This window comes from Pomacea canaliculata, linkage group LG3 (assembly GCF_003073045.1).
Source record: "Pomacea canaliculata isolate SZHN2017 linkage group LG3, ASM307304v1, whole genome shotgun sequence".
NCBI classification, from domain to species: Eukaryota; Metazoa; Mollusca; class Gastropoda; order Architaenioglossa; family Ampullariidae; genus Pomacea; species Pomacea canaliculata.
This window is the reverse complement of record NC_037592.1, coordinates 22,259,576-22,282,448: the sequence shown is the minus strand read 5'-3', so window position 1 is coordinate 22,282,448 and position 22,873 is coordinate 22,259,576. Positions and strand designations below refer to the sequence as shown.

At 39.9% G+C, this 22,873-nt stretch overlaps 1 long non-coding RNA gene and 1 other non-coding gene across 3 annotated transcripts; both read right to left on the bottom strand.

The window, feature by feature from the left end:
* Positions 1-1,131: 1,131 nt before the first annotated feature.
* LOC112558638 lies at positions 1,132-15,998 on the bottom strand. 2 transcript variants are annotated; one of them, XR_003098201.1, is made up of 5 exons: positions 15,744-15,998; positions 14,050-14,228; positions 13,586-13,691; positions 12,784-12,947; positions 1,132-1,175 (listed from the first exon to the last, which is right to left on the bottom strand). It is a non-coding gene; the product is annotated as an uncharacterized LOC112558638 (long non-coding RNA). The 2 variants fall into 2 exon arrangements; XR_003098200.1 differs by lacking the exon at positions 1,132-1,175 and having other exon boundaries at positions 12,263-12,947.
* LOC112560936 lies at positions 12,484-12,589 on the bottom strand. Its single transcript, XR_003098630.1, has one exon. It is a non-coding gene; the product is annotated as a U6 spliceosomal RNA (small nuclear RNA).
* Positions 15,999-22,873: the final 6,875 nt, after the last annotated feature.

Below are 22,873 nucleotides of genomic sequence, written 5' to 3'. Positions count from 1 at the left end.
CAACTCGTCTCACATGGACAAGGGGCATAGCCAGCCTGCACCCATCTTACAGAAACCGAAGAGTGCAGATAAATCCCGACCGTGGCATGACTCTTGATCCCCATCATAGTACCCACTCTCCCCTAGCGTCCCTCACCTGTGCTAACTGGCTGTATCGAGAAGTAACGCTAATAGGCTCTCTAGTACGCACTTATCCTACCTGATCGGAAAACTTGTCATATCACGGTAGATGGTCGAAGCTGTTCGTCGATGGGGGTTTTTGGCGAATAGAAGGGAAAGTGTGATTTATCTGATCTCATTTACATTCTTTACTTCTTAATGGTTGTGACCTGAAAATATGATTGGAGACTAGTATTACGGTCTCGTACGTCAACCTAATGCTTGTTAATTTCTTGTAATTATAATTGTTGTTGTGAAACTGTTGTCAGTTGTGTGTTTTGCGACGCGGAAGCGACTGTCCAGAAAAAAAAACAGGAAGAAAAAAAAAGAACGAGAGAACAGTGGAAAGCAGATAAGACAGAGCAACATGCTGTGAAAACAGGACGAGGTGACTAGAGATGTAAAGGTGAAAGAAAAAAGGTAGAAGAGAGCACAAGACACAAGAAGAGACCAAAAAACTAAAATCCACCAAAAAGGGCGAAGTGAAAGAGAACCACATCCCATCCACAGACACAGACAAAATACCCCCGAATTCCAATACACAGCTATTATAAAAAAAAAAAAATAATACCCTATCAATATTTGGAAAACATAAACAAATTAGAGTTAAGTTAATATCCAGGAAAATTAACACTGTAACTTACATGTAACTTCAATCTGATGTAATATAAAAAAAAAAGCTACAAATTGTAGTAGTCTGTTACATGAGGAAAACACCTGCTTATATTAAAAAAAAATAACAAAAAGTGCTTTAAACTGCTCAAATATTAATGTAAACATGTCAACAGTAGGTCACAAATCCTGAGGAGAGAATGTTTGAAATAAGGGATTTTTTAAATCCGCAACACAAACACTTATTTGACCTTACTGTCTTTTTTTTCCAATTTGTTTATTGTTCTTTCATTGGGACCACTATATTGCACTATGGAGACCTGCTCTAGGTGGTTTTAATTTAACTGCTTGGCAAGATACCCACATGCAGATCTTAGAACTCAACTACAATGAAGTCTTCAAATCTGAAAATAGATGAAACCAAATTAAGCTTAAAAACATTAGCAGGAAGAAAATATTAGAATGTATTTCTGATTGACTGATTTATGGTCCCTATTATCCACCCCCCCTAAAAATTGTAGGTCATGAAATAACATTTTCAGTGATAAAATATAGAACTGATATCTCTAACAAAATGAAAAGGTTATTAGACTCTGAACCAGGTATATAGGGGATTGATCCTCCATTATTATTTAATTTATTAAAATTTTATGACCAGGTAAAAATTATTTACCACTTTATTCACACCAAAATGCTTAAAATTCAGTCTCATTAACTTAAAAAAAAATAAACATCCATCCAGCAGATTAGTTCAATTCTTGACTTCAAAATAAATGAACTTAACAAATGACAAAATATTATGAAACCAGAAAATATATAAGGACTCTAAGTTGCACAAAAAAGCATGTGTTATGCAGTTAAACAAAGTGGTACAAATAATCCTAATCTAAGACCATAAACCTTCACAATCAAAATACCTTACTCTGAAATGATAAAAGAAATGAATTGTTGTGTGTGGATATATACAAAAAACCAATTCTCATGCATGGACACCAAAGATTCTGAGTAGCTACATGGGCAACATAAGAAGTTCAATGTTCCTGATATGGACACAAAAATACAGGCGCATTTGGCATTTATATAACCTGCTTGTATAACCTTTTAGTCTTTATGAATTCTTGAAGAAGTATTTTGTATAATCTAGAACTATTTCGTTCACCCCTTACATCTCCATCTATGCACTAAGTGTATGTTTTTCAGGGTGTCATCGGTCTCTGAAGCCTATTATTCAAGAAACTATATTTTTTTACCCTTTCAAGGGTATTGAGATGTTTAAAAATTATATATACACAATGTCAGGGCTTCTGCTTACGCAAAAAATTGCGTACAGTACGCATTCAAAGTTCGAGGAACCTTCATTTTCGTCACTGGGGATCCCTTTCAAATTTGGGCAAAGAACAGTCACCCTTAAAAATTGAAGAAGGGTCCCTGGGGACCCAAAAGAATTTAGCCTTAGAGAAGCCTGAATGTACCCTTAAATGCAAGTTCCTTTACAGATACCGATATACACAAAACATTTACTGATTTCAGTTATCTAACATATATAGAAAAGCTTATTTTTGCCTTACTCCTTCTTCAGGCCCTTTAAAAGAGCTAAATACATACTGAAATAATCAAAAATAAATCCAAAGTATACATAAACATGAACAAACAAAAAGTTTGGAAGATGTTTTGCCCTTCCTGTACATTCTTAAACCTATAAATCAGGCGATATACTACTACATATACTTTTTATCAATCTGCAATAATTAAAATCCCCTACACACAGTACTCGTATATATTGGCTTTATATAATAAAGAGCACATGCATAACACGTACATAACCCCCCTCCCAAAAACATCTGCTTATATATTACCACGACACACCCTACTCATATCTATATATATATACAATTTCTTTTAGTTTTCATCATAACTATTTATCTAATACCCAGACACACACACACCCCCCTCCTCACTCGTGTCTAGCATAAAAACATATACTGCCCCCCCCCCAACAGTCTGCTTATGTGTTTATGACCCCAACACACATATCTGCTTATATAATATCTAATACCCCTTCCACAAACTCTCATATATATAAAATCCCTTCCACACACACTTATTCATGTATGCACCATGCACCTCCTACTTTTATTTGCTATATATAACCCACACATATACTGTGTCTGTATACACACATATATACACACAGTGTAACCCACCACAGCCTCATATCTGCATATACACACACATATACAATTCCCCCCACCCAGAGCGGTCGGTGGTGCAATGGTTTAGCGCTGTCACAACAGTGAAGGTTGGCTGCCAGAGTTCATTTCTTGTCTCGGGCACGCTGTAACTTTTCTCTGCACATGGCATCTGTTTTACAGAGCTGGCTGCTTGCCCAATAACCTATAGCCTCAGTTGCCTGTGAACGCGTAAACACCAATCCCCCCACCCCTGACACACAACCTACTCATATTTGCATGTATATAAAATCCACGTACACTTGTTATTCCATGCTTATATAATTGTGAACCCCTCCCAACACATCTTACTCCCCCATATTTGCATATATATATATAACAAATTTACACACTTGTATCTGCTTTATGGTTACATTTGTAACCCCCCACACATTCTCTACTAAATATTATCTAATGCCGTAGAAACACAATCTTACAGTGGAACTCGGTTAGCGAAACGCCTCGGATAGCGAATATTTCGGTTAACGACAAAAAATTTCGTTAAAATAATGTTTTGTCTCGCATAGCGAACAAAATTTCGGATAACGAACAGCCACCCTGAGCCACGTGAAAAACAGTGACCGACCAGCATGTCATCATTCGCGCTAGAGACACAGTTACGATCTGTCGTTCCCTTATCTATGCGCATCCTTCTATGTAGTGATTGTTATGCTTTATCAACTTTAACTCAGATAATCCTCAATCATGATTCCAAAGAAGAATTAAGAGCAATTAATAGTTGTGAGTAATGACAAGGAAGCGGCCAACAAAATGAACTGAAAAAGGAAACATGATTTCAAAGTATGAAGGTTGTCATGGTCTGTCGATATGTGATGTCGTATTATCGAATAGGTTTTACAAAAAAGGCAAGAACAGGGACACTGGACAAGTTTTCTTTAACCTCAAGCTACAGAAAAAGGTTACCCCTGATTTTATAATGTCACGTGTTCATGGAGGGGGAATCAACCAGCAGTAATTCCACCCCATCTCCACCACATGCTTCCATCCACGCAGTCAAAACGGCAAGTTTTCTGATGTTTAAATGCTTTCGTGTTTTTATATTTAAGCTTCATTTAAGCTGCCCATTATAAACTGTTACTCATTAAACACATACCCTATATAGCCTGCAACTTTCAAATATAACGAGTCAACAGGGGGTGGGAACCAATTAAATCTATTTCCTTTATTTTATGGAAAAAATTGTTTCGGATAACGAACATTTCGGATAACGAACAGTTTTCCAGAACGGATTAAGTTCGTTAACCGAGGTTCCACTGTACTAATATGTGTAAATCCCCCCACATATTTGCTGATATGTATATATTATCCCCACCAACACATACTATTTGCTTATTATATGTAAGCCTCCCCCATCCAGACACATACACATTCTCTTAATTCTTCTAGATTACTGTCCTTAGTAATAACAAACTGAAGCTCATCTAATAAGGGTCTTTTTATTTGTTAATGTCAATAAAGAAATGCAACTTATAGCATTTGATTTTAAGTATAGTAAGGTGATAAAATTATCTGTACGTTGGTCAGCACATTTTTTAGAGTTAAAACAGATAATGAAAGTCCATCGCTTAAAAGTATTGTAAATCATTTCATTTCTAGGGTCTCATTTTGCTTTACATGTTTTTGCATACATGTATTTATTTGACTGTAGGTTTGTTTGGCCAATCCTTCGTGTGTGTGATGCTCATCTACACTTATACAAACTCAATTATTTACTATTATATATAACTTTAATTTATTTTCTGTTGGAGTCTGGAATACAAATCTAGTTCCTGTCGATAAAAACTCAACTACTTTTGGAAATTCATAGGCCAGATATCTTTGCCTTTTCAGCACAACCTTGATCCGGCAATAAATTTTGTTAGGTTCTCGCCGATGGAACCCATTGGTGAATCTCGCCACAGTACGATTAACAGTCGATCGTCTACATCAGTGAATTCTCCACAAACTTGTTTTAAGTTTGATGTGGCAAAATATCGTAGAGCGATAGCCACTTGTAGTAAAGATGTGAATGTACCTTGCCGATTGGTGACAGCGATTTCGCATGCCACTTCAGCGGTCAGCGCTAGAATGTTCTCTTCTTAAATGAATTTTGCAATGCTATTCTAAGTCATCAACCATTTCAAACGGGGGCGATCTGTCACGAAACAAACGATTTCGTCTCAACAATTGTCGTCTCAACAATTGACGTTGTCGCCATTGTACACAAAGGCCGCCATTTTTCCTGACGAGTAGCGAGTTACTCAGCCCCAAGACCACCGAGAACTTTACACGCGAGCCGCCAGGCCAACTTTTCGGGGCTCGCATGCATACAAATTTTTCGCTCTGTTCACGCTTAGCGCTACAACCCCTTCTCCGGTCTACATGCATTCGGGGCCTCCCACTAGCACTAGAGTTTTTGTTTTCAAACAATACACTGTTACGTGACAACATAAAGCGAGCTTGATGAATGTGTGGGTGTGTACAAGGAAAAGCCAGTTAACCTTTAAAAATTTTCATAAAATTGGAGTAAACAAAGCTTTGCAGAACCCTGAAATCAAATTTAACAGTTTCAAGTCATTAACTTGCAAGCCGCAAACTCCATTTTTTTGTTTTGTATTTTTCAGACATGAAAAAAACTTCAAATATGAAATATGGAGTAGTTATTTCCAACGAAAAATTGACCACGAAGTTGTGTTGAATCGTCTTACAAGTCTACAAGTCCCGTAACTATTCGAACCTGTGCTACATGTCAAGTACCCCAATATATTAAACAATAAAGCTTTGACTTTTCAAAATGTATTTTAAGTGTTTCGTGAAGCTCCGGTTACACATATAACGCCCTATATATTGTGATGTTCTCTACCTGCAATGAGATTTGTCACTTATTTTCGGTGTTATGATACTTTAAAATGTTTTGTAACAATTAACAGCAGCTGACAGTTACAAAAATAACTGATCAATGTTCGGTCGCTCAAACTCCTTTAAATGGCTCCAGAACATCAAACTTCGAGGCTCATCCATATTGTGAGAGCACAAACTATTCACGCGCGCCAATTTAAAAACTTTTTTCTAATTGGTTTATTCGCACATTTTTGCTTAATCGTCGAACTTTATAATTATATACAAATTCAACGTCGTATTATACAAAAGTTTACAACTTTAAAAATCTTTAATCTTGATTAACAGACAAACATCTTGGAGGGCAAGCCAGCAAGTGTCAGTCTTCGGTGAAGTACGCAGCCTGTATAAAATTGGAAGAGGGATAGATGGGACTGACATTTGTGGCGTTAACTGGATAACATGGCAATAACTTACATTTATCATGGTGTAATTGGACAGCATCGTTATTTCCACTGTCCTCGTCATTGTCTTCTTTTTTGGAACAAGACATCGAACCGGCCAAACGAAACGAAGATACAGTAACGTGCAGCACTGTCAATGCGTCCATGTTACAACAAAGGCACTGCATATGGCTGAATCCAGGTGTGAAACCGCTTTACATTTTTTGGGTGGTAATCTCCGCACTTTCGCACCACAACAATGATATTGGCGAATAACTGTGGCGATAAATTCTGTGAAAGGGATATGTTACTCCCTAAACCACCGTTACTTTGGGACGTCGTGGGAATGACATAACCCTCAACTCCCTGCAGGGGACAAAATTTAAACTGAAGCCACCAATCAACATCACCAGATCATTGTTGCAAAAACAACAGCCAATCAAACTGCAGCCTACTTCTGATTAGAGGCCAATGGTTTAGCAACATTTTGTAGCTCGGCTGTTTTTGAAAATTGCAAGACAACGCACGATCTTCATGAGCACACTCACTCACCTACCTCCAAGTCCAGTTTATCCGAGATGACAATAAAAGCGCGAGCAATTTGTTCTCGCCCCCCACCCAAGCAAAAAATTATCGCAGCTTTGAACATTGCTGACTTGTCTACAAACACCATTGTTTTAAACATCCCTTTTTCTTTTTCTGAAAATATGAGCACGAGTTTGTCCCTGCAACAAGGCCTATAGATGACATACAGAGATACAGTTCACAAGGGTCGCCGTGTTAGGGGTTGAAACAGGCAGCACAAGTCTTGAAAACGAGTTTAGACCTAAATGTAATGAGAAGGGTGAAAAAGATCACTGCAAATTGTCGTAACAGTAAATTTTAAAAAGCCAGCAGAAAAGTTAATATGATCTGGTCTGCAGATGGTAAAGGCCTAAAAACTCGACAGACGAAAATTGTGGTCATGTTGTACGCGATAAAATAATGTAACATAGGAGGATACATACCTTGAATTTTTGCAAAGTTTAATTTATTCAAAATTAAGAAAAGAAAGACCTTTTATTTCAATTTGGACTTGAACGAGTTGAAACATGTAATAAACTGTAGAAGTAGCAAAATAGGTTAAAATATATAATCAGATAAGGATATTAACCTAATTTCAGCTAATTAGCGTTGCGTGCTCCTTAAAGTCACCCTTGGGTGTGTGTAACAAATTGGTGTTTAAAGAAAACATGTAATGATCTGTAATACGGACGAGTGACAATTGAAATGTCTTACACGTAAGGAAAGCTACCTACAGGGCTACGACTTGTAGCAGCGCTACAGCACATCGCGGCGTGTAGCAAGTACAGCCCACGTTTACATGGACCCGCCCATTGCCGCACCCTGCTTTTTGCCCAAGCACACCATCATGAGCCTCAAGCAGTCTTCCTTTAATTCAATAAATCATGAAATGTATGTTTATATTATGGAGTTTTACTGACATGACAGAAACTGAACAACCGATTGAGTTTCCTTCGGTCTTCGAAACTGGTGCAACGGCAACGCTGCAAGCCGTTTCACTTAAAAACAAATTGCAATAGTGAACCCGATCTTTCAACAGTGGCAGAATTAGAAACAGGCCCCCATCTACATTTGAATCAATGTTTCAAAATATTAGCTAAAGTTAAAAATGTAACTGTTTTCACGCCACAACACCAACCTAGAACAAGTTTAAAATCAGTTCTTCATAACTTTTTTTTTTTAAATGTACGAATCACGTGGTTTTCTTTCCTCAGGTCAGATCTAGAGATGTCCTTGAACCACATTTGCCAAGACAGTATATCCTGGATACATTAGGATCGAGTAACATATTCTGGTTAAACATTAAGCGAAGACAGCCTTGGGTTCATTTTGTGTAGCTACTTGTCGCATTAAATACACTTGTGACAGTTTAAACTATTTTTATACACTGCCACTGTCCGCGCACGCGTGTGTGCATGCGGTTCGATGAAGCATCATGTACTCATGTAAACAATTTGAACCTGTACCCCAAATATGTAAGGTCTAAAGAGTTGGCAAATGGCTGGACTTCATGGCAATGGAGCTGCGTTATGATTTGCTACAAGCTAAGAAGGCGCACGAAAATATTTCTTCAAGAAGCGCCATTAATTAAGTCTCAACGTGTATAAGAAAAGTCTGGACTTTTCTCAGCATGATGAGCATCGAATTTCATGTCACTAAAATTCAAAACCATTTGTTTCTAAAAACGCACTAAACTCAACAAACGTTAGAATTTGTCCTCTATGGCACAATCTGTGCAGACTAACAAAACCTTCACCTCACTGTCGGCCACTTTTTTATTATTTACATAAAGTTTGCACTTTACTTATATAACTCGTCTCTGCATGTGACGGCGTTCACCTTTTTCTCAACCGAGGTATCAAACTCCGCGTTGTATGTCACTCGTCGCTTTCTCCCGACTCCTCCCCTTGCCCCTCATCTTGTGAACTGGGTCAGCGACGCGGTCCTTGACATACTATCTGAGGGCGGGAGAGAATGGTTCGAGCTGGGATGGGGGATGTGATGAGAAGTACATGGGGTGCTAGAGGTCATGGCGTTTTTGTCACGGACCCTGTGACCGACACAGTTCATGCGTGCGAAGAGTTCACGGAGGGAATGGGGTCGGGATGTAAGGACAGTAGATAAGACATCCTCCCGCCATAGGGCATAACGCTCGACGTCAGAATGTCTGGTACGAGCGAGACTTTATGTAAGCGCATGAGAGCGTCTTCTGCTATTGTGTTCTTGCAATTTTTTGTTATTAAAAAAGTAGGCTTTGTAAAAAATTATCTGCGCTGATTAAAGTAAAATTACTGAAAGAGAAAAAGGTACTTATTCAATAATTACTGATCGAAAGCTGCATAGGACGTGTGCAAACATGGTGTCCCCAAACTGTGGCCCATGATATACATCTTACGAATGCTCATACATGATCAAGGTGTAGTTAAATAACAAACGTGATTTGTGCATGATCATGTTTACGAAAAGGCATGTTATCAGCGCTTGAGACAAGAACGAGTCATGGACAGTAGGTAAAATGCGATTATGATGCACGTTAGGTTCGTGCAATTCATTATCCTGATTTCAAATATATAAAAAAAGATTTCTTCCTCAAATAAGCAGAACACCTTTATTATTACCACATGAAACGTCCTTCGAACTTTTGATCCATGTTTACTTGAAATGTTTTGTACTTAAAATCATCATTTTCTGTATGACCTGTAGTTTTTTAATTTCCTTAGTGCAGGGATGCCCAACCTACGGCCCGCGGGCCATATCCGGCCCGCGAAACTTCTGCCCACAGTGCAGGAAATCGGCATGTTAGTTAAAAAAAAAAACAACCGAAAAAAGGGAAGAAGTATTTATCCCTACGTAGGGGCGTTTCCCAATCTTTTTTTCGATGGACGAACATTTCGATTCAGTTCTCCGACTTGATGTCTCTACGATGCAGCCTGACATTCAGAAGTTGGTTTCGGGAAAACAACTTCAAATTTCCAACTAATTACTACATAATTAATGGTAAGTACAACTTGTTTCTAATAAAAAATGGTATCTGCTCTATTTTTTTTCCTTTTTTGTATTTTTGCGGTGAAGTGGCCCGCGACACGGCTGTCTGAAATGGATATGGCCCGCGACACGGCTGTCCGAAATGGATATGGCCCGCAGGCCGAAAAAGGTTGGGCGTCACTGCCTTAGTGAATACTTTGTAGTAGATATTTACTGATGACATGATATACTATTACGATTGATGAAATTAATCACGAGTGACGTCACATATAGCAACTTTAGCTGTGGGTCTGAAGGCGTTTCTATATAAATAAATGAAAATTCATGTCATTGCTACTTTAGACCAGGGTAGGCAATTGTCCCAAGGGGCCACATGAGAAATTGGGATGGTTCTAGAGGGCCGGACTAATATAGTTAACTCAGTTTTACCCAATACTGTATATAAAGTATATGGTGGCGGGCGGGCCGCCCCTTGCCCAGGTCTGGCCTAGACTGTTGCAGAACGTTCGAGCTACATCTAGAGCAGACCTTGGCAAGGGGCGGCCCGCGGGCCGCATCCGGCCCACCTGTCATACTAGTGAATATATAGTCATACAGTGAAATGCATATACAGCGGTAGAATAGAACAGTAAAAATAATGTATAAAGCGCTTTTCCAAAGATTTTCTCATAGCGCTCAACATAAATTATTGACAAAATCATAAACAATTAATGCCCCCATATTCATATCTAACAGACGCGCTCACTTACACAACATACACTTACTCTTACACGAAGTACATGGTCAGGACAGGTTTCAAACAATATAAAAAGATATCTTCTTTCAGCTTGTGCGTGTGCACGTGCGTTACCTGTGACCCCTGCGCATGCGCACTGTGTGAAGCACGATTTCGGAGACTTTGTTAAACGGATTAATCAAATGTTTAATGCATTCAACCTTAGCAAGTTTAGCAGCCACCCTATGTGTGATGCCAAGTCGGGTCACACAGTTCTTGCATAAAACTTTGTCATGGCTGTCAACACTTCAAAGCAATTCATGATTGGTTGGAAAATTGCTATACAAAGCCTGCTTCAACTCTGGAATGATCTTGGCCAAAGAGCGAGGTTATTCTTCCACATTAGCAGACTAAACTAAGACTTCACAGAAAACCTTTTTTCTGTAACACAAGGAAAAGGAGGTCATTGAGATAATCCAAGCCCCAGCAATTTAGGTTCTTTCTGCGCCAGGTTATGGCAGATGATGGTCTCATCATGCAATGTGAAAGAAGCAACTGCATCAAAGACAGAGATCACTTTCTCTTGACGCTGAGCAACATCAGTATCCAGTGCATCCAGTGATTTTTAATGCAAGATGTGAACTATGCAAAACATGTGAAATTTCCGTTTGCTTTAATCAACTCTGCCAAGGAACTATATTAAGGACAATATTTTAACTTAAACTGGTGGTTACATTGCAAAAAAGGTACAAAGGAAGGTGTGTCCCACATGTAAAGAAACTATTACAGGAAAGAGAGAAAGAAATGTAAGAAAGACCTTGTCGTCAACCAAGCAGTTACCTTATGCTAATGATAGGCTGGTCATTGTAGAGGAAATTGAAATTATATTAAGAAATCTTAACAGCTCCTCTATAAGAAACAAGTAAGAACTCAATTTCTGGAACGTTTTGAACAGCTCTAGTTCACTCATGTCCCCTCCATCAAATGCAAATAAGGCAGTCTTGTTATTTTGAAATCTACGGCTACATTTAGTATTTTGAAAGAAAATACACACATTTCTGAAGCATCCCCTAGGAAAATAAAGAAAAAGGTTTTAACTGCAACATCTATAAATATGTGTGCATATTTTCTGTTTTCACAAAAGCTCTGGGTGTAAATAGGCAATAACCATAATATCTTCATGTGAAAAAAATCTGTCCAATTAGGATTTGAAAAACCGATGTATACATGAAGCATTTCATTGTATTTTGTTTTTGAAATGAGAGAAGTTGCACATTTGACATGTTTCAAGCTCTATTTCCCAAAGTAACAACAAAGCATGTGTGCCTGATTGTGTGTGTATTGCCAGTACATGCTCATCAGAACAAAGAATGGCCCAAAGCTAGCCACACCTGCTCCCCTAAAGAGGGAGTTGCTATGACCGAAGCCTGACCTCTAGCTCTCATATAGCACTGGTGGCTCTTGTTATCCTCTTTGTTCAAAGTCAATACTCACATTTGAGCTATGACTGTTGAGATGGACCTCTAGAGTCTTGCTCACTCTTTTGCTCTTTGCTACACTGGCACAGTGGTGAACGTGCCATTAGCCTAATAAAAGCAGTTCAGTTTTATATGTAAACAGGAAGATAGAAAAATGTAGTTACATGGCAGACAAACGTTAGCAAGACATTAAAACAACAGGGATGGGATATCTAATTTTATATTTTTACAATGACATTATATGACAGCACACATAGGCATTTAATGGATGGCTAACATTCTTAACAAATCACATTTTTTTCAGTCTTGTTCTCTTTGTGGAGTCCAAGATACTTCTGCATTCATTTCAATGGAAGCATGTGGCGCACATACCCTTAATTTGCCAAGCTACAAGCTCGGAAGCCTATTTCAAAATATTTCCTGCATATTAAACATTCGGAGAAAAAAGTAGCGATTTAAAAAAAAATATGGAACGCTTCACGAATTTGCGTGTCATCCTTGCGCAGGGGCCATGCTAATCTTCTCTGTATCGTTCCAATTTTAGTATATGTACTGCGTGAACAGTACACCCTCAATCCCAGTAAGAACTGTAAAATACCCTTTCCTAAGGGCATACAACACAACCCAGGTTGCATAAATGAGCACAAATATTTCAATATATTTACAAAAACAATCCATACATGTAAAAAAGAGGTATTCAAATAAAGTAACTTTCTCGGAATTTGCAAAAAGCTAACTACCAATCATTTACCAATACTTACTTTTAACGAGCAAATCTATCTGGGGAAGAAGGAAAAATTAACTGCCGCTCAAATAGGCTCCCCTGAAATACAGTGTGGAAGGGCATCGACATGAAATTATGTCCCTTGGACAAACGAACTTGGGGGGCTTGACTGCCAGCCTTCACCAGACGGTAGTTTGCAGCCTGCATAGGACAGAATACAAGGCCATTGTGTATTAAGCAACTATGATCATTTGCATTTACACAAGAATTTAAAAAGAATGGAATAATATAGAAAACATTGTCAAAACAGCAGTCAGCTGATTTAATACTTTACAATAAATTTTGATGGCAAGACACTTAAAGGTTCGAGGCAATTCAATTGATGGCCGTTTTTTCTTAGATTTTTAGTCAGTCACTGCTATATAACTGTTATGTGCTGAAATGTGAAAATTAACTGCAGTTCAAATATGCTCTCCTGAAATACAGCGTGGAAGGACATCGACATGAAATTATGTCCCTTGAACAAACAAACAAACTCAAATGAGATTTTATATAACATTTAAATTTTGGCAAGCTAATCAGTAAAAAAAAAAAAAAACACTTAGCTTAATTAAAAACATCCAGAATCAAAGCATGCTCAAAACCGATTTCACAGATAAACTGTGTTTAAATTTCAAATGGTCTGTCCTTTTGTTTTCATTAGAAGCAAATAATTCTCTCCCTTAGACCAGGGAACTGAAACTATTTTCATCGCACGAGTAGATGAATCCCCTGTTAATGTCAATGCTCAACGACTTATTTCTTTTTGAAGTGTGAAATACATGAAAGAAAGTACATACGCATTTGTGTCAAGTAGACTACATCTTAGATGCCAGGAAGATTTGACCATGACAGGATCAGGCAGAAGATTAACCAATAGGAAACCATGATCCATTACCTTAAAGCCTATGACAAAAGAACAAGTCAATTTAAAATTATAAAACAGTTGTATCATAACTGACATGTGATGGTTAAGACACAGGTCAAAAGACAGACACATCTCAAGAGTTAATTTAGAAATAAATGACATTAAAATATTAAGGGGCAACAATTTTTCTTTCTTGCTTACATAATTTACAAATGTTGAGACCAACACTTAAAAAAATAAGGCCTAGCTGAACGCTTGCTTGTTATCTTTAAACAGTAAATCCTGGTGATACTCTCAAAGATTTTGTTTGTACAACAATAATAATCTTATTTAAATTTGAAGTACTGCAAATTATCATCATCCCAATAATAACATAGACTAGCCCTGTCTAGTCACCATCTTTTTTTCCAGAAAGTCACCACCAACTGATCTCAAGACACAATCACTTTGTGGTGTCTGTACAAACTGTTGAGTTTTGGAGCGTCTTTCTATATTTCGTTGGCTTCTTTCTTCTTTTACTATTTTTAATTCTTCAGGCAGTCTCACCAAGTCCATTTTAGTCTGAATCTTTTTCACTGCAAAAAATGTTGAGATATACAACTCATTAAAAATGCCTCTTACTTTCCATGCTCACAATTTGTGAAAAAAGAAAATTTAGTTGAAATAATAGCAGCCTTCAAATGTAAGGAGTCTCATATCAGCAAAGGATTTGGTTATACTGTATAATTACTGTGCTTAAATCATTAGTCACTTGGAAATTTATATTTAGCTACAATGCTATAGGTTTGAAGTTTTCTCTTTTTAACAAGCTTTAATATTTTATAAATTGTAATAAAATGTCTAACGACTTTATGCTCATTGGGCAAGAATGTGTATTGTAGCATGTGGTTGTTTAAAACAGCAAGGGTATGTCAACATTCAGCCATGGCTATTACAGTAGCTCCATGCCTACTTCTGCTAATCATGTTTGGATGTGCACAAAACTGATTGTTATGAATGGTTCTGAGAAGTAACTTTCACCTGACATAAGAAAATGTGACTGGAGCAGGTGGAATTAGAAAAGGGTGTTGATTATATGGACTTTATTTTACAGACATGCGTGATGGAACAAAACAATTAAGGTTGATTGTTACAGATGCTGATCTTTTAAGTTCAGTAAAGAAATTGAGCTCACTACTTAACAACAAGGTTGTAAGGTAGGATGAAGATAAAGTCAAGGTTTAGGCATCGCAAAAAAAAAAAACTATATTTCATCTGAAAATGCTTTATGCCAAAGAAACGAATATATAAAGCTGTCATTACTGTTTATTGTTTTTGTTAAACCAATTTGTATTATACTGCACAGTCATTATATTGCTACTGAAGGACCCAAAGTAAAATATTGATTTTGAAAAAAATTCTTTTCATTATGGTATTAGGATACAACTATCTTCAACACCGAAAACTGAAAAAATATTTCCGGCCCGCGAAACTTCTGCCCACAGTGCAGGAAATCGGCATGTTAGTAATAAAAGAAGACCTTAAAAAACGAAAAAAAAAAAAAAAAAAGGAAGAAGAAGTATTTATCCCCACGTAGGTGCGTCTCTCAATCTTTTTTTCGATGGACGAACATTTCGATTTAGTGCTCCGACTTGGTGTCTCTACGATGAGCCGGACATTCAGAAGTTGGTTTCGGAAAACAACTTCAAATATCCCACTAATTACTACATAATTAATGGTAAGTACAACTTGTTTCTAATAAAAAATGGTATCTGCTCTATTTTTTTTTCTTTTTTGTATTTTTGCGGTGAAGTGGCCCGCGACACGGCTGTCCGAAATGGATATGGCCCGCAGGCCGAAAAAGGTTGGGCATCACTGATCTATTGTATTTCGCACCCTTCTCTGACAAACCTTTACGCCTCCATTCCATTTAAACTCAACGCGTCAACTTTTTTCAAAACTTTGTCAGAAAAAACTAATAATGCAAAAATGATCAAACGCCGCGCTTATAATCTAATGGGAACTGGACGCACATAGCACACAATATCAATATCAAAATCGGCTGTGGAAATAAATATGTACGGGCTGAGAAGAAAAATGGCAATCATTACCTGCCTGCCTCCCAGCTAACGGCTTCTGATGAAGTATTGCGACGCAGACGTCGAGTCACGTGACAGTCGCAAATGTTTCGCGCCACAAGAGGGAGGACGGTGTGTTGCAGATCAAAGCAGACTGAATCTAAATCCTCTTGAACAGTGGAAGTCGCATGCTTGCCAGTCGTTGAATAAGTCCGTTATAATTAGATATTGTTGCAATACTCATCACGATGTTAGCTACAGCGCATCCTTACACTGAGACGCACCGTACAGTTGAGCTGGAATGATCGCACGCACACCAACTCACAAACCAACGAGCAAGAAATAATTCCACTGACACTAACCATCTTGATTGCCAGATTTTGATTTTGATGTTCGCATGTACATAGCAGTGTTCACTACTGATTAATTACTGATCGAAGGCTGCTCGTGCACTTTAGTGTTACAATAACCGAACACTTGTTACAAATATGGATGCCTAGACCATCTATAAAAAATTAGCTGTAGGTAAAATTTATGTTCTCAACCTTTTAATCGCGATGTTTAATCAACCTCCTAAATTATTTCTTCAGTATTATCACGTCATCGGTCTTGCGCATCCATTAACATCCGATTTAGGATGGGAAAGTTTTGTTCTAAGACAGACCTGGGCAAACGCCGGCCCGCGGGCCGATGCGCCCCGTGGCCGCCCGCCATGTATACAGTATTGGGTAAAACTGAGTTAACTATTTTAGTCCGGCCCTCTAGAACCATCCCAGTTTCTCATGCGGCCCCTTGGGAAAATTAATTGCCCACCCCTGTTCTAAGAGACTGCAAAAGGTCAAGGTGACAGGCGTTACGGTGAACTACTGCGCTTCATGCTGGCCGTTACTGAGCAGTGCCTAAAACATCATTATTCCTGGATTTCCTGCCCCCTTGCCTCCACATTTATATTCCATTTGTAAAGCGCAAATTGTGCTCCTAAACACACGAAAAAGTAACATATGCTAAGTAGTTAAGGAACACGCGGTGGGCACAGGTATGCAAGGTGTTACGGAGAAGATGCAGTGAGCCATTACCAACTCTAACGGTTTAAACTTTAGAAACATACGTGCGAGTTAAAAGTTAAACTCAAACGAGTTACTCGACAATTCACTTGTTTTCACCCGCGTAGATGCCACGTGCGTGACCTGTAGCTGTCAAGCGTGACCTGTAGCTGTCAACGGAGGTTTGTGCAGCGGATGTTTGACTAAAGTAACCTTCGCACGGTTCGATTATGTAGTGAGTTACCACATCCTCCCCCTCCCTCACCTAAGTAGACGCGCGGTCAAACGGACCGAGGTGTAGAGCGAGCAAATGTGTAAACGTGTGTGATGCAGGACGTGTGTATAGATACATGTACCTGGATTAGTGGGAAAGGGGTAGGTTAACGGGACACCCTAGACAACTAGCTAAGATTGGGAAGTTGTTTATTCATAGGTTCGTTTTTTCCCTTCCATTTGTATTGTAAGCTCTTGGCATTTTTCTTAACTGAACAATTACTTTGTTTCCACTAAATAGCGTTGTGTTGTTTATTGGGGAGTGCACTGGGGGATCGAGTCGTTAATTATTGTTAATTAGCAATTACTGGAAGTGCATATGCACAAGATTAACTACGAGTCTCTGTCCATCAACCGTACCTAGACCCCATAGTACTGCGACATGACTGTCGTCTAATTTTGCACGTTATAATCTTTGTATTCATGTGCTCGCACTGTCGTGAATATGGTATTGTGGTGTACAACAGCCCAGTTTGTATTTTATCAGAAATCTAACAGCAACTCTGGGACAAAGCAAGATATCTTTCAGGATACGTGAATACGTGCAAATGAAAGAAATCGTCAACAGTAACTTTCGTAAAACTAGGACCTGTTCCCATCATGAGCTATGACAATTATAATTCTTACAGTACTGACTAGCGTACGACTGGGTTCGTTGTCTACTGGTCACAAGGGACTGTGTGTGTGTTGGGATGCTTGTCAAGACAGCAACTTCTCTGGTGTTTTCCCCGCTGTGCCGAACATCGCAGCGTGAGAATAGGCCTTTAGGATGAGGTGTGAAAAAGGAATGGACTGTTTCGGGCACTTCGGCTGGGCGACTGAGAGTTTGGTGGTGAGAGCGCGAGAGGAAAGGAGGGGTGGTGAGAAAGGGAAGTGACTGGCTGGTCGTCGTTTGAAGTTGAGCGCCTCGTGGATGGTGGGGGTGATCCCATGGCAATGTGACAGCTTGTTGGCTTGACTCGCTTTGTTATTTAGTTAAATGGAGTAATTGATGCCAGGGGGTGGGACGATCGCTATCAATGTCGGCAAGGAAAGGTAGTTGTGTGGCAAGTGGGGCTGGGGGAGCGAAGCAGTTCTCACCGCAGGACTAGGAGGGTTGGAGACTGAATTTGTAGTACCTCGGCGCGCTACGGAGTCATAAATCTCACAGGTCATCAGGTGAAGGATAGGACCTCCCGCATGATCGCAGGATACACAGAGCCGATGCGTTCTTGGCAGTCCTTTTCACTTTGACTTCCAATTGTTCTCTGGGACTGGAGATTCACAATATTATTGTTTTCATTGAACAGGGACTTTCTCTTCCATTCTTGCTGGGACATTGCTTCACTGTTTAAAAAAAAAAAAAAAACAGGAACGGGGTGACAATTTGTAAAAAAAACAAAAAACAACAACAAACTTTGTTCAGACTGACGTTACATAGAATGCATGCCTCAGACCTCAGTGTCTATAAACTACAATTGTCTTCTGAAATATAAACGTCCTCGTGCTTCGCTAGCTTTTCACAAAAAGTGTAAGGCGTTCCTGTCTGGTATTGCAACTAAGCCGATGGGGTTGCTGTTGTTGCATCTTTCACCATAAGGCGATTTTGGAGGGGAGGGGTTGGGGCAAGGGAGGAAAAAGGTGAGGCGGGATGGGGCTAGGTCTGGTTAGTGGAGAAGGGTGTCGGGTGGTCGCGTTCTAACCCTGAATTCTGATCCCTGTGTTGCGCTGATCCTCTTCTAGTTTAGGAAGTTGTTGGTCTATTTATTCACTCGTTTGTTGAAATGATTATGGACATTAATTTTGTATATCTTGTTTTGGAGTTTTAACTTTTTTTTTTTTATTTAATTACTCTTCCTTATGGCTTGATTGTAGTTCTGGTCATGGATACAAATTTTAAAAAAACTTATTCGAAAATTTATTTAAGTAAAGTGAATGGCTATAGACAGATTTAGGTTTTGAGATAGCAGATAATCTTAGGGCTCTAGAAAGGGCGTGGATATACCGCGACGACGATCGGCTGCGGAAAAGCCGCAGGCAAAGAATAGAGGTGTCGAGGAACAGAGGACCGCAAAGTGACTCACCCACCTACTGTCCGACGGGTCGAAGGCGCCAGTCACCACAGCCTGCAATTTGTACTGTAGCGGTAGTCCTTTGATCCTCGGGTGAATTTACCTCTGGGCCATCGTTTTGATGTCCCCCCACCTTTGAGTCGGGTACTCGCTCCACATCTGAGTCTGCTTGACGAAGTACACTGCGTCACACTCACAGATACAGTGTATGCAGCATGCGGGCCTTCGGGTTCGATTCCTCTAACACAGGGGTGGGCAAACTACTGCCCACGAACGTCTTTGAACTGGCCCATCTGGCAAAATGTGAAGTGCACTGTTTTCATTTCTTTATTCAGTCTTGATTGAAATTTATCAAGTACAACAGCGTTAGAAATCGGCAGTCTCGTACAGCCACAACAAATAACACGGTTGACATGTCTGATGTAGTCATTAGAGAGCATTAGGGGCGGCTGCCTTCCAATAAAAGGCTGGTTTTAAAGTTTTATTGTGAGCGAATTCAAACAGCTTAGCTTTACACAAAAAAATCGGTAAGTGAACGCCATTATGTATGCATTTGTTGTCCATTTCTTTATTATTAGGTTTTTATTAGGTGTGTTGCGTAGTAACCTGGCCTGGGGTTTGGGTATTTTACCGTCCCGCTGCACAACTTAGAATTTCGAGAGCGGCCGCCAAAAGGAAAACTTTGCCCACCCCTGCTCTAACTGCTGGACTGTTCCCCCCCCCCCCTCGACTAAACTCGTAACTAAGTCAGAAGTATTCCAGATAAACGTCTTTATAATATTTGAATAAACAAAAAGTATCTTGCTTGTTACTTTGATTCTTCCGATAAAAACTAATATTGATGGGCCAATTTGTTTTTATTTAACCGTGAACATGCGTAAGGTGACCAGACGTTTCGGGGGCGAAAGCGGGACACTTGCCGATGATGGTGTCGTCACCGTCAAAGAACGCCGAAAAAAAGTGATTTTTAAAGACAACTGGGACATTTGATGGACTTGCCAGAAAGCCAGAAAGCGGGACATTGGGCGTCCCGCCCGATATTCAGGCGGGACACGAGGTCAAAAACGGGACTGTCCCGCCAAATGCGGGACGTCTGGTCACCTTAATGCGCAAGCTAATAAGGAAGGTTAGTCATGATCGAGTGTCCTTGCGTGTGTGAGGGGAGATGTTGGGAGGATACTATTTATGAAGTTGATATTTACATCACGTGTGATCATCTTCTGCGAAAGTTGCTATATGCTCATAGTATCTCTATTTTTAGAATGTTTTATTTTTGTCTGACCATTGCAGTTAATGTTAAAATTTTCTCAGTCCTTTTTATCTTGGGTTATTTATCTTAAGTTGTAAATCAGTCTTTTTTAAATCAAATATTTCATTATTTGTCTTATTTCAACTGTTTGCCTCTCCGTTTTCGTTTGTCCCCGAAGCGCGTTGCGCTGGGACGTGGGAACCAACGACCAACGGAGCTTCGGAGCGAGCTACACAATAGGTCCCTACCATCGTAAAATGTGATCATGTTTGTGGTTGGAGGGTCCCCCCCCCACACACACACACTTCCCAAACGACTGTACAGCAGGACCCAACGGCACGGTCACATGCAGTTCATCCAACCTTCTTCATCAATCCCACCCGGCTGCCCGCTACCCACCACTGTCATGTCACAGTATTTGCGTCTTGCATAATATACTTGTCCCTTGAATGCAATTATCCAGAATGGAATACTCATGCTTTGGAGGATATTAAAGAAGCATAATGGTTTGCAATGAGGATCTCTCGTTTAGAGTGGTGTCCTATCATCCAATGGCCACATACCGGACAAAAGACTAAAGCGTATATGCATGTGGCTAAGCTTGTAGCATCATTTCACTGTTTCTACGAGCTACACGATTTCAGCTTGACATGGCTAAAGAGCGATTAGAACCTAAGTTCTGAGTGTGACAAAATTTTGTCACAGTTGCCAGCTTATTTTAGGAAGCGCAAGCAAACCCATACGATCAAAGGGAATCATGACAGCTGACTGCGAGAAAGTCCGGCACGGCATGCCTCTTCCACCTTTGTGCACTGGCGGAGAGAACAGCTGTGGCCTGCTACTATTAACAGCTTTCTTCCCGAGTGAGGGTGGAGCAGTTTGAGAGAATAAAACCATGTTCACTCATTTCAACTGTAGACGTACAGTACTCCACGTTTTAATAGTTATTATTAATAATCAGCACAACTATTAAATGTATGGGGTTTTAATGGCTAGTTTAAAACAATTTACTGACATCTTTAGTTGCAAATTATGTTTTATCTACATTCTTCTTAATCGTACTCAGTGGAGGAGAGGGCCGCAGCCACACCCCGCCATCGGACCCGGTTCTGGGCGTCCCTTTCCAGTTGCGACCATGTCATGCCAGCTGTCTCCGCCTCTCTGTAGACTTATCTCCTCCTCCGTGTCTGTCTGGGTCTTCCAACCTTGCGCCTCCCCTATGGGTTCCAGCCTGAGCTTGTCTTTAAATTGTCGGCCGGCTTTCGCAGGGTGTGACCGCTCCAGCCCCACTTCCGCTTCTTGAAGTCTTGGCTGGTAGGTTTTTGGTTGGTTCTCTCCCACAGGTCTGTATTGGAGATCTATCTGATGTTGATGTTTTTATGTACATAAATGATATATATTCTCCTCTTAATGCTAGGAAAATTGGTTCCTTCCTTGTGCTAAGTTTTAGGCATATACAATCAGGAAAATCAGATAAACAAAAGATATGCAGAGAAAGAACGTGTGTCCAAGATGAGCTCTGACAGAGTTCTCACTGTATTGGTGACAGGCGATAATCTTCGCGCCAATGGACTGCCCGTCTCAGTAAAGGCAAGAGAATGGCTAAAAGACCTCCGACGAGTGTGTACTGCGCTCGTGCTGAACGATTGACCTCATGTGTCTCTGGCTTTCCCGTGTTCACGATAACCGGACTGAAAGTGATAACCTAATAGGACTGTAGATAGGAGAGGTCGTGGCAACGATCGGGCGGAGCAGGTTTTACGATCATCAGACACCACAGCCAAAGAACAGAGGTGACGATTTGGGAAGGGTGGGAGTAACCACACGCTTAGTGCCCTCAGCAAACACCGTATAGGTAGTCCGTGCACTTGGCTGGTAAACGATCGAGGTATTAGATTGTCGCTTATCTTGGGGCTGGCTTTTGTGAGGGTAAAACCTTTTTTTTCTCTCCCTACATTCATATCCTAAAGCTGTGTACAACTCCACTGAGTTTGGGAAGAAGGGGTGTACATCGCGTACGAGTTGCACGTGCACTTTCGGGTTGGGATGAAGTTGCTCTAATCAGTAGGTTATCCGTACTCTTAAACAATATTAAACCCATTTGACTCAAAACTATACAATAAAGGTAAATGTCCTTTTGATATGTTAATAAACTTATAATTACTGTTCTCTTTTCTTGGATCATTTTTATGTGAACACATCCTAGCTAATAATAATGCCTACGATTGAACATGCATGTACGCCTCGTGAAAGTGGTGATCGGGATGGTACTATTTGGGATAATAAACTGATAAATCGTTTAGTAAAAACTGTGATGTGTGCATTTCAGTCTCTCCAGGCTGATCACAGACTGGGATATTATGAACCACTGTGCTAAACTGAAGCATTTAGTGGTGTGCTCACTTGGTCATGTTTCTTGTGAGCTGGTGATCACTGGGAGCCCCAGGATGACCAGGAGCATCCGAGCATAGCAAAGGTGACAGACTTATGGGCACTTCTCCCTAGCAGGTCACAGCTAAAGGAAATGCCATCAGGTGACTTGGATAG